Source organism: Pristiophorus japonicus, chromosome 5 (genome assembly GCF_044704955.1).
Source record: "Pristiophorus japonicus isolate sPriJap1 chromosome 5, sPriJap1.hap1, whole genome shotgun sequence".
NCBI lineage: Eukaryota > Metazoa > Chordata > Chondrichthyes > Pristiophoridae > Pristiophorus > Pristiophorus japonicus.
In genome coordinates this window covers 225016594-225029375 of record NC_091981.1, presented here as the reverse complement: position 1 = coordinate 225029375, position 12782 = coordinate 225016594, and positions in this window count along the sequence as shown.

Here is a 12782-nt window from a genome sequence, read left to right as displayed (position 1 = left end):
ATACTAATGATTTCAGTCCAATGTTGGTATTAAATTTTTGTTATTGAACATAACCTTGTTTCGCATTCTCTCAGATAGCTGGACCGTTACACACTGGTGATTCCTTACCATGAAAGGGTTAAATACAACTTAACATCAATCAACGTAAACTTTAAACTGGCACCAAGATGATGGGCACCATTGATGTCTGACCTGCCCACACACAGCAGTGTGTCAGCATTGTCACTCACATCAGCGCTCTTTCAGGCAAATCTTTCAGATATCAGCTCCTCATATAAGAGTGGGATTTAATAACTGCCAGCCACACCGCTGGCATTCATTCTGGTTAGTTCCACTTTTTGTGGACATTTTTTTGAGCGAGTGATATTGTGGGTGATATGTGTGCGAGGTGGTGAAAATGGTGATGAGCAATCTCCAGGGCCGCTAGTTTGGGTAAATATGCTCTTTACAACAAAAAACAGTGGGCGGGCGTTAATATTGAATCTCGGCGTTAATTCTGTGCGGAAAGTAATGCTGGGCGATATTATGGGCGTTGATTTTGCCCATTCTGCTGATTCCGCCCAAAAAAAGTGATCGGGCGATAATATTTTTTCCCGGCATTAAGCACATGGGGAAAGTAACGCTCGGCTATAATTTTCCTAAAAATGCCCACCAGTTTCCATTTTGTGCCAAAATGGGCGATATATGGGCGTTATACATCATTTCAGCGGTAAAATGGGCGTTAAGTGGGCATTAACCATGAAAAAAATGTGGAGATTCTAGCCCCTAGTACTGAGCCCTGCGGAACCCTACTGGAAACAGCCTTCCAGTCACAAAAACCCCCATCAACCGTTACCCTTTACTTCCTCCCTCTGAGCCAATTTTGGTTCCAACTTGCCACTTTGCCTTGCATCCCATGGCCCCGAACTTGGTGGAAGCTAAGTTCCGCTAAAGTGTCTCCCAAAGGAGCACTGAGATACCAGACGGTACTTTGGGCGAGTGTTTCGTGGAAAAGACCTGGAAAGATAGCCCGGCAGCAAAAAAACGACTTACGCCCTGAATATGGGTGGCAACGGGCGGGAGCTCCCAATCTCGGCAGCAAATGCAATCTTTGGCAAAGTAATGCTGAGGATTGAGTCGAGCCCAGGGAGGGAAGAACATATAAAATTTAAAATTTTCAAAAAATAAAAAAAAACACTGGAAAACCTTCAGGGGACCCCATCCACTTGAATCGCTGGGGGAAAAAATTAAGAAAAGAAGTTTACTAACCTATTTTTGCAGGTCTTCTTACTTACCTTTGAGGTTAGACCTGTCTCCATGCAGCAGTCCTTCCCCCTGCTGCAGCGTACTCCTGCCCAGACCAAACTGGCAGCTCGGCAGGCCGGTGGACACTTGCGTGAGTTGTGCGCCAGTGGACATCAGCGGGCGGTTCCCAGTGGAAGGCCACCACCAATCTTGCTTGGATGGGAGACCGTCCAGAAAACTCGGCGGCAGCAGGCGGTGAGTCCACCAAGTTCAGCCCCTATGAGCTTTGTTGTAGGGCACTTTCAAAGGCAAAGGCACCTGCTGAATATATGTATCCATGTATGTATGTGTAAAATGCCAGATATAAAATGGCTGCCTGGGATTCCGCAAAGCACCAGGGGAATTCAGCTAACAGTTAGCTTGACTACGTTTTTGGGTAGATGATGACACTGCAGTTCCGTGTACAGGAACACTGGAAAGGGCGAGCTCAGCAGAACATCCTTAATCAACAAACCACAGACAAGATGTCCTAGCAGAATACTGAACAAAGAAATTCCTCTGACTGTGTAAGGATAAGGAAGTTAGGCGCAAGCAGAACCCAAGGACAGTAGAGATAAGGGGGTCTGGAGAATATCACGGGGCCATCAATAAGCCCCATCTAAAACATGAGATGATCATGCAGTCCCCTGGTGCCTGGGGCCCAATTCCATTGGCCCAGTGGAATCGATTTGTAATCGTTATGATTGGATTGTGTCCAGCCGACATGAGCTGAGTAATTGTAATGAACTATTGTAAAACATATAAATATCGCTGAATTTCTTTGTTCAGTGGAGTGGAGTACCTGGAGTTGGACCAGAGGCTCTCTCCCCGCTGGCGTAATAAAGGCCGTTTTGATGTTGGAACCGACCCCGAGTGTCGAGTGATTCTTCCAGGAAAACATTTGCACTAACAGTGGCGTAGTCGGCAGGATTTCCCGGAGTCGCTGGACGCCCTTGGAAAAACCCGGGTGAGTATAAAACATTTTTAACTATAAAGGGTGTGGAAGGTGGACGCCGGTTGATCGACACGAGGAGACGGTCTAATATCTCAAACGCCTCGTCTGAGCCTGAATTAAGAGGACTTTTGTCCCACGTGACGGCCTGGAACTAAGTAGGCGTAGGGAACACACTTAGACCGTGGGATCATGATACCGAGCGACACTTCCCGGACCCAGTAGTGTGATTTGAAAATATACCCCGGGGACCAGGCGGTGCACAGCGACCAACGGAAACCAAACAGACATAACGGTGTCTGACCGGCAGACATAACGGTGGTAGGTAGTCGTTAAGGAGGCGTGGGGCACTGTGGGAATTGCTTAAATGCATTTTAAGAATTGTATAAGTTTGTGTAATAGCAGAACACGTGACCTGACAGTAGCCAGGAGACGGTCTACTACAAGTCACGCTAGGTAGAAAGCGGACCTCTGAGAGTAGATTCCTAATGGTTCTAGTCCTACCCAGGAATGGCCAATAAAGCAAGTAACCTCGAGTGGGGACCAGAAGGGCCCCTTACCCGCCACCTGGCGGAAAAACAAAAGAAACTAATTGAGAAAGATGATTAAGTCAGGATGGGACCCCCAGGACTCGGCAGCAAATCAGCGGGAATGGTGGGAGAAGGAAAACAAAGATAAAGATGAGAAAGCCATGGTCTTGATTCTTCGAGCCCACATAAAATTAACAGAGGAAGTTAATCAATATGTAAGAAATTTTTTTTAAACTGATAGTGATTATCTTAAGTGAAGTATGGATCCAAGAATAGAGCCAGCTAAACAATAAACTTTGTTGAATGAAAGGAGACTTTTGTGAATGTCTAGGAATGAGATAAAGAACGGAGAAGGGAAGCTGTAATGCCGTTTTAAAAAAGAATCCTGTGTGGGTGTCTCGAGTCTGCAGGCTGGGGAAGTATGCTCTCATTTTTCCTTTGTGTAAAACCTTGACACAAAAGCTTCTAGCTCAGTAAAGAGATTTTTAAATAACAGATTGGCAGTACAATATTTCAATTGGGATTTTGAGATATTTCAGGTGATTCTCTTGGTAAGCATTTTGGTTGTATTGGAAAATCTTGGATTTGGAAGCCTTTTTAATAAAAGTACACATACTGTGGCAGAAGCTGAAGCTTAAAAAAGATGTAATTTATGAGATATAGTACCACAAAATTGAAGTTACAGAGCAAAAGATTAGAGTTTTTGATCAGCTTCTGAAACAGAAATTAGGCACAAAAAAAAAACAGTATTACCATATTTGACATTTTGTAATTCAACAATAAATACAAATTCTACAAAAGGGAGCAGAAATTAGGATAGGAACAGTGAAGAGTTAATTTTGTTGTGAAGGTTTCAAGTACCACTGGTTAAGAAAAGGCAAAACAAAACACGATACATTTAAAACAAAAAATTAAATCTGATCTCTTTTAAAAAAAAAATAAAACTAAAAGGTTTGAAAAAAAAGATGTAACAAACTAAATAAGTGCTGAAAAAAAAATGTTTGCGATGGAAAAAGACATAACTTACTAAATACTAGTTGATATTGGCTATGAAAAAAATATTGGTTTAATTGAAAAAAAATGTTTTGGAAGAGGTAAAAGACACTCTCCATTGATAATGATTTTAAATTACGAGAAAGTTTCACTGCAGTTTGAAAAGATTTCCAGAATAGACGTTGTTTATCAAGAAAAGTCCCGAACAGTCTAAACAAGCAGGAGGGTTTTGAAAATAACGAGGAGAAAAGATCTCAGCTATGCGAACTCAGCAGAGAGAGAAATAAAACACAAGATTTGCCCAGTGAATGGGACCGTTAAAAAAAAAACGAAATGTTGGAATGTATCCAGCTTGTGTGAAAATTGAATTTCAGTAAACAAAATAGCTATTAAAAATGTGTGCTCTTGATTAAAAAAAAATCTTTGGCAAGTATTTGAATTAGAAGTTAAGAAAAAATTGGAGTTGAATCTAAAATGCTGTCTTTCCCGATGAGAAGAGTTTTATTATGACCACTTTACTAATGATTTCTGCTATTTTAATGGATTCCTAATTTCTAAGCAAGTTTTGAAGGCACAAAGATTTGGATGATTACGCGAAGTCACGTAATGACATCAGGCCTTCTTACAAACCTGTAAAGGAGTTAACCCTTTCCATTGATAGCTGTTTTACACTGGAACTTACGAATTTTAATTTCTTAATAAAATAAAGAAGACTCACCTGACAGACAGAGGAAATGGTGGGGTAGTCAGAATAAAAAATAAAACAGAACTAACTGGTCAAGAGTTAAAAGCCAAGATCAACAGGCTGGAAGAGATTTTTTTTAAAACGGGACTAGACGGATAGTGCAGTGCGCAGCCATAGCCTATGGCAATAGAAACATAGAAACATAGAAACATAGAAAATAGGTGCAGGAGTAGGCCATTCGGCCCTTCTAGCCTGCACCGCCATTCAATGAGTTCATGGCTGAACATGCAACTTCAGTACCCCATTCCTGCTTTCTCACCATACCCCTTGATTCCCCTAGTAGTAAGGACTTCATCTAACTCCTTTTTGAATATATTTAGTGAATTGGCCTCAACAACTTTCTGTGGTAGAGAATTCCACAGGTTCACCACTCTCTGGGTGAAGAAATTCCTCCTCATCTCGGTCCTAAATGGCTTCCCCCTTATCCTTAGACTGTGTCCCCTAGTTCTGGACTTCCCCAACATTGGGAATATTCTTCCTGCATCTAACCTGTCTAACCCCGTCAGAATTTTAAACGTTTCTATGAGGTCCCCTCTCATTCTTCTGAACTCCAGTGAATACAAGCCCAGTTGATCCAGTCTTTCTTGATAGGTCAGTCCCGCCATCCCAGGAATCAGTCTGGTGAACCTTCGCTGCACTCCCTCAATAGCAAGAATGTCCTTCCTCAGGTTAGGAAACCAAAACTGTACACAATACTCCAGGTGTGGCCTCACCAAGGCCCTGTACAATTGTAGCAACACCTCCCTGCCCTTGTACTCAAATCCCCTCGCTATGAAGGCCAACATGCCATTTGCTTTCTTAACCGCCTGCTGTACCTGCATGCCAACCTTCAATGACTGATTACCATGACACCCAGATCTCTTTGCACCTCCCCTTTTCCTAATCTGTCACCATTCAGATAATAGTCTGTCTCTCTGTTTTTACCACCAAAGTGGATAACCTCACATTTATCCACATTATACTTCATCTGCCATGCATTTGCCCACTCACCTAACCTATCCAAGTCGCTCTGCAGCCTCATAGAATCCTCCTTGCAGCTCACACTGCCACCCAACTTAGTGTCATCCGCAAATTTGGAGATACTACATTTAATCCCCTCGTCTAAATCATTAATGTACAGTGTAAACAGCTGGGGCCCCAGCACAGAACCTTGCGGTACCCCACTAGTCACTGCCTGCCATTCTGAAAAGTCCCCATTTACTCCTACTCTTTGCTTCCTGTCTGACAACCAGTTCTCAATCCATGTCAGCACACTACCCCCAATCCCATGTGCTTTAACTTTGCACATTAATCTCTTGTGTGGGACCTTGTCGAAAGCCTTCTGAAAGTCCAAATATACCACATCAACTGGTTCTCCCTTGTCCACTCTACTGGAAACATCCTCAAAAAATTCCAGAAGATTTGTCAAGCATGATTTCCCTTTCACAAATCCATGCTGACTTGGACCTATCATATTACCTCTTTCCAAATGCACTGCTATGACATCCTTAATAATTGATTCCATCATTTTACCCACTACCGATGTCAGGCTGACCGGTCTGTAATTCCCTGTTTTCTCTCTCCCTCCTTTTTTAAAAAGTGGGGTTACATTGGCTACCCTCCACTCCATAGGAACTGATCCAGAGTCAATGGAATGTTGGAAAATGACTGTCAATGCATCCACTATTTCCAAGGCCACCTCCTTAAGTACTCTGGGATGCAGTCCATCAGGCCCTGGGGATTTATCGGCCTTCAATCCCATCAATTTCCCCAACACAATTTCCCGACTAATAAGGATTTCCCTCAGTTCCTCCTCCTTACTAGACCCTCCGACCCCTTTTATATCCGGAAGGTTGTTTGTGTCCTCCTCAGTGAATACCGAACCAAAGTACTTGTTCAATTGGTCCACCATTTCTTTGTTCCCCGTTATGACTTCCCCTGATTCTGACTGCAGGGCACCTACGTTTGTCTTTACTAACCTTTTTCTCTTTACATATCTATAGAAACTTTTGCAATCTGTCTTAATGTTCCCTGCAAGTTTCTTCTCGTACTCCATTTTCCCTGCCCTAATCAAACCCTTTGTCCTCCTCTGCTGAGTTCTAAATTTCTCCCAGTCCCCGGGTTCGCTGCTATTTCTGGCCAATTTGTATGCCACTTCCTTGGCTTTAATGCTATCCCTGATTTCCCTTGATAGCCACGGGTGAGCCACCTTCCCTTTTTTATTTTTACGACAGACAGGAATGTACAATTGTTGTAGTTCATCCATGCGGTCTCTAAATGTCTGCCATTGCCCATCCACAGTCAACCCCTTCAGTATCATTCGCCAATCTATCCTAGCCAATTCACGCCTCACACCTTCAAAGTTAGCCTTCTTTAAGTTCTGGACCATGGTCTCTGAATTAACTATTTCATTCTCCATCCTAATGCAGAATTCCACCATATTATGGTCACTCTTCCCCAAGGGGCCTCGCACAACGAGATTGCTAATTAATCCTCTCTCATTACACAACACCCTGTCTAAGATGGCCTCCCCCCTAGTTGGTTCCTCGACATATTGGTCTAAAAAACCATCCCTTATGCACTCCAGGAAATCCTCCTCTACCGTATTGCTTCCAGTTTGGTTAACCCAATCTATGTGCATATTAAAGTCACCCATTATAACTGCTGCACCTTTATTGCACGCACCCCTAATTTCCTGTTTGATGCCCTCCCCAACATCACTACTACTGTTTGGAGGTCTGTACACAACTCCCACTAACGTTTTTTGTCCTTTGGTATTCTGCAGCTCTACCCATATAGATTCCACATCATCCAAGCTAATGTCCTTCCGAACTATTGCCTTAATTTGCTCCTTAACCAGCAATGCTACCCCACCTCCTTTTCCTTTTATTCTATCTTTCCTGAATGTTGAATACCCCTGGATGTTGAGTTCCCAGCCCTGATCATCCTGGAGCCACGTCTCCGTAATCCCAATCACATCATATTTGTTAACATCTATTTGCACAGTTAATTCATCCACTTTATTGCGGATACTCCTTGCATTAAGACACAAAGCCTTCAGGCTTGTTCTTTTAACACCCTTAGTCCTTTTAGAATAGAGCCAATGTACCCCACGGTGGATAAGTGTAGTCCACAAATCCAACCTAACAGTAAACCAGACTGGGATGTTTGGAGGAATAGTGGTGGCATTGGTGTTAAATTGGAGTTTGGATAATATTTAGATGGGTCATTGTGCAGGCTCGAGCACAGCAGGCACAAATGCAAAACCGACGGCAGCCCAGACAGGGACATGAAGTGATATAGATGGTACGACTATAAAGAATATGGATAACCTAACCCTTGCCTCTGATTCCACAGAGTGACCGCGACACAAGGAGACCAGAACCTAACACCTGGTGACGACCAGGCTATCTGTTTAAAATTTGCAGATAAAACACTCACAAAGATGGGACCACAGTGGCGACTTCGACTCTGGGGACTCATGATACTGGGAACCTTAAGGCCCACGCAAGCACTGGATAATACAGATGGAATATGAGAGATACAGCACATGCAGGAAAGGGTTTTGTTTACTTTGACTGACGAAATATGCATTCCAGCAGCCAAGGACTGGAGCAAGGACAGAACTTATTTTAACACATGGCTGCAAGTGAATCCGGATAAGAATAGAGTATGTGTGCAATGCTCCACGGGTACAAGGAGCAGTTGCATTAGACGAAGGGAGGCCGGGGGGCCCGATGAGTGTACCTTTGGAATAATTTGCGCGTCTCCTGCCCAGCCACAACCGTTAGTCACCCACAAAAAGGGGGTGGGGCTGTGTGGATACTATGAGGAGGTAGAGGCTGCTGCAATATCGTTGTATGTATGCTTCTCACCCCCTCCGACACCGCACTCCATAAGAACCACCACACTGCCCATGGAATTGCCATGTCCAACAATTACAAGGGGACCGGAAAATGGGATCATGCTGTCCAACGAGGGTGAACTATTGTATGATAATGTTAAGCATGAAACTGTGCATGTCCTGATCAATATCTCAGGTATACAGATGCCGGAATATTGTACAGAGCAGGCAAGAAAAATGTATAATGTATTAAGTAAAGTTGTAATGCAGCAGGCTGCCGATGCCATGGGTGCCAGTAGATTCCGAAGACAGGAGCCAGTTCATGGGACTAAGAGGGAAATAGTTAACGATGTTGCTACCGCGGTTTTAATGCTGGAACCTCCATAGTAAACTCACTGGACATACAAGGGCTAAATGAAAGGGTGGAGCAGCTTAAAGGGGTGATGAAGGGATTATTAGAATGGGCAGAGCGGAATTAGGAAGATCAAGCCAACCTAGGAAGAGAGGGTGCCGAAATCCAATTGGATGGCATCTCGGTCCTGAAGCTCACGCAAAAACAATCAATCACCTTATCGACAGAGAGAGAGAAGATACCGGAAAACTTAGACAGGGGCAACTCTGTCATGCTTATGGCCCATGGATGGTGGAACAGATACGGCACCACCTCGATCAGATCCAAAGGGGGCAGTTGCCAGACTGGATAGACAGCCCACATCTGGCTCAGTTGGCCAAAGTGAAGGGGACACTGGATAATTGCACTCTGAAGGGGCTAACCAGAGTATACCCAGTGATCCCAAACTGCATAATAGGCAAAGCTGCCGGAGTGGGAATAGCCCTGATGATACCTATAGTCACACAAGACTCAGGACCGTTTCCTCTTTATCAACTGGAGAATATCGGGATCATACGGGAAAACACCTCCCTCCATTACTATCTGACCACAACCTCTGCTATCCGCAGAGACAACACACTCTATGGGATCTCCCTGACGGGATGCAAGCAGATAGGTGACATTACGGTGTGCCCTCACCCGGTGGGACAGGGAGAACTAGACGAGTGTGGATTTAATCCAACCGATGGATGTGTATTGGAAATAGTACCTGCCCCCACACATTTTGCCAGAGCAGGTTACGGGGGCAAAGGGAAATACTGTGTCTCTACCACGGCATGTTCAGATCAGTACAATGGCTTACAATGCCAGATCTCGCAACCAAACTTTTACTTCACACCTCTATGACCCGTCACAATAGGACAAGCCAGCATTATCCAGGTTAGACGCTGAGGCACTTAACGCCATTGATCAGCTCCACGATCACCTGCAGGGTTATGACGAGCCAGAGCAGGCCCCTATCCCACATTTAGTTGAAGTATTAAGGGAACTAAGACTCAGAGTAGGCCAGTCTGTCAGACTCTACCACCAACTACAGACAAAGATTGAAATAATGGAGAAGGATACTGACCAAGAGTTACAAAACCAGTGTTGGTGGAGGAGAGTCTGGGTCTGGGGGATGAACGTAAACATCCACCCCTGGATTCTAATAATATCACACATACTGGTAGGGATACAGCTGGTCTTAGCATTAACATGGGGCATCATGACATGTCGATCCTACAGGCATTATGCGCGACAAAGGAGTATCAGAACAAGGGCTCAAGTAAATAAAGAGACTTGTCCAGCAGAGGGACAGGGGAATCTGAACTATATCAATTTGATCTAAGCAACCGGGACTTCTGAAACCACATGACTGGCCAGCACGTTGAGGCAGGAAGTACCAGGTGGTACATAAAAATATAAATAGAGTAACAAATTATGTTGTCGGTTAAAGGGGACTAGGATTAGTCCCTTACCGAAAGGGGGGATTGTTGTAGGGCACTTTCAAAGGCAAAGGCACCTGCTGAATATATGTATGCATGTATGTATGTGTAAAATGGTAGCCAGATATAAAATGGCAGCCAGGGATTCCGCAAAGCACCAGGGGAATTCAGCTAACAGTTAGCTTGACTACATTTTTGGGTAGCTGATGACACTGCAGTTCCATGTACAGGAACACTGGAAAGAGCGAGCTCAGCAGAATGTCCTTAATCAACAAACCACAGACAAGATGTCCTAGCAGAATGCTGAACAAAGAAATTCCTCTGACTGTGTAAGGATAATGAGGTTAGACGCAAGCAGAACCCAAGGACAGTAGAGATAAGGGGGTCTGGAGAATATCACGAGGCCATGAATAAGCCCCAGCTAAAACATGAGATGATCATGCAGTCCCCTGGTGCCTGGGGGTCAATTCCATTGACCCAGTGGAATCGATTTGTAATCGTTATGATTGGATTGTGTCCAGCCGACATGGGCTGAGTAATTGTAATGAACTATTGTAAAACATATAAATATCGATGAATTTCTTTGTTCACTGGAGTGGAGTGCCTGGAGTTGGACCAGAGGCTCTCTCTCCCGCCGGCGTAATAAAGGCCGTTTTGATGTTGGAACCGACCCCGAGTGTTGAGTGATTCTTCCAGGAAAGCATTCGCGCTAACAAGCTTTTACTTTTATGACCTGTCTGCCACGTGGGACCTTATCAAAAACCTTGCTAAAATACATATACACTACATCAAATGCATTACCCTCATCGACCCCCCTTGTTATCTTCTCAAAAAATTCAATCAAATTAGTCAGAAACAACCTTCCCTTAACAAATCCATGCTGACTGTGCTTGATTAATCTGTGTCTTTCTAAATGAAGATTTATCCTGTCCCTCAGAATCGTTTCCAATAATTTTCCCACCACCGAGGTTAGGCTGACTGACCTGTAATTACTTGATCTATCCCTTTCTCCCTTTTTAAACAAAGGTACAACAGCACTGCACCTATAGCCAGAGAGGATTGGAAAATGATGGTCAGTGCCTCTGCTATTTCCTCTTTTGCTTCTCTTAACAGCCTGGGATACATTTCATCCAGGCCTGGGGACTTATCCACTTTCCAAACTGCTAAACCTCTTAATACTTCCTCTCTCACTATATTTATTTCATCTAATATTTCACACTCCTCCTCCCTGATTGCAATGTCTGCATCGCCCCTCTCTTTTGTGAAAACAGATGCAAAGTATTCATCAAGATCCATACCCACTTCTTCTGCCTCCACACACAGATTACCTTCATGGTCTCTAATAGTCCCTACTCTTTCTTTAGTTATCCTCTTGCTCTTAATGTATTTATAAAACATCTTTGGGTTTTCCTTGATTTTCTTTTGCCAAAAATGTTTCATGCTCTCTCTTTGCTTTCCTAATTTCCTTTTTAATTTTACCCCTGCACTTTCTATACTCCTCTAGAGTTTCTGCAGTATTGAGACCTTAGTATCTGTCTCAAGCCTCCTTTTTTTCTTTATCCTACCCCATATGTCCCTTGACACCCAGGGGGCTCTAGATTTGTTACTCACACCCTTTTTCTTGAAGGGAACATACGTGTTCTGAACTCTCAGATCTCCTCCTTGAATGCCTCCCACTGCTTTGACACTGATTTACCTTCAAGTAGCTGTTTCCAGTCCACTTTGGCTAAATTACATTTCGGCTTCATAAAATTGGCTTTCCCCCAATTGAGAACTTTTATTCTTGGTCCATCTTTGTCCTTTTCCATAACTACCCTAAATCTAACTGAATTATGATCACTAGCACCAAAATGCTTTCCCACGTACATCCCTTCCACCTGCCCAGCTTCATTCCCTAAAACTATATCCAGAGTCATCCCTCCCTTGTTGGGCTTGCTACATACTGGCTCAAAAAAAAATCCTGAATGCATTTTAGGAATTCTGCACCCTCTACCTTTCCCATTAATTTTATCCCAGTTAATATTAGTGTAGTTGAAATCCCCTACTATTACTACCCTTTGCACGTCTCAGAAATTTGCCGACATATTTGTTCTTCAATCTCCCTCTGACTATTTGGGGGACTATAGTACACTCCCAGCAGCATGATCGCCCGTTTTTTGTTCTTCAATTCAACCCATATAGCCTCATTTGATGATCTTTCTAACATATCATCCCTCCTCACAGCTGTAATTGTTTCTTTAATCAATACTGTTGATATGTCCTAACTATACAGTATAAATGCACACGAGGCCCATACTTGAGAGAAGGTCACTCTGTGACCAGTTACCTTTATTACCAAGACCTCAAGTGATGAAGGTGGGTGGAGCTTCCCCTTTTATACCTGAAAGTCCAGGTCAGGAGTGTCTACCACAAGTTCACCCCCTTGTGGTCAATGTTCTCAAGGTGTACAACTTAGGTCAGCTTATACATGGATTACAATGACAGTTGAATACATGACATCACCTCCCCCCACAAAGTCTTATTGGGATCACAAGTTAAGTCTCTCTGGTGGTTTACGCTCCCTTGTGGAGCACCTGAGTTGGGGCACCGGTTGTTGGGCGCTGACCTGAGTGTCTGCTGTTTGCGGTGCCTCAGGCCTGTCCGGTCTGCCCACAGTGACTG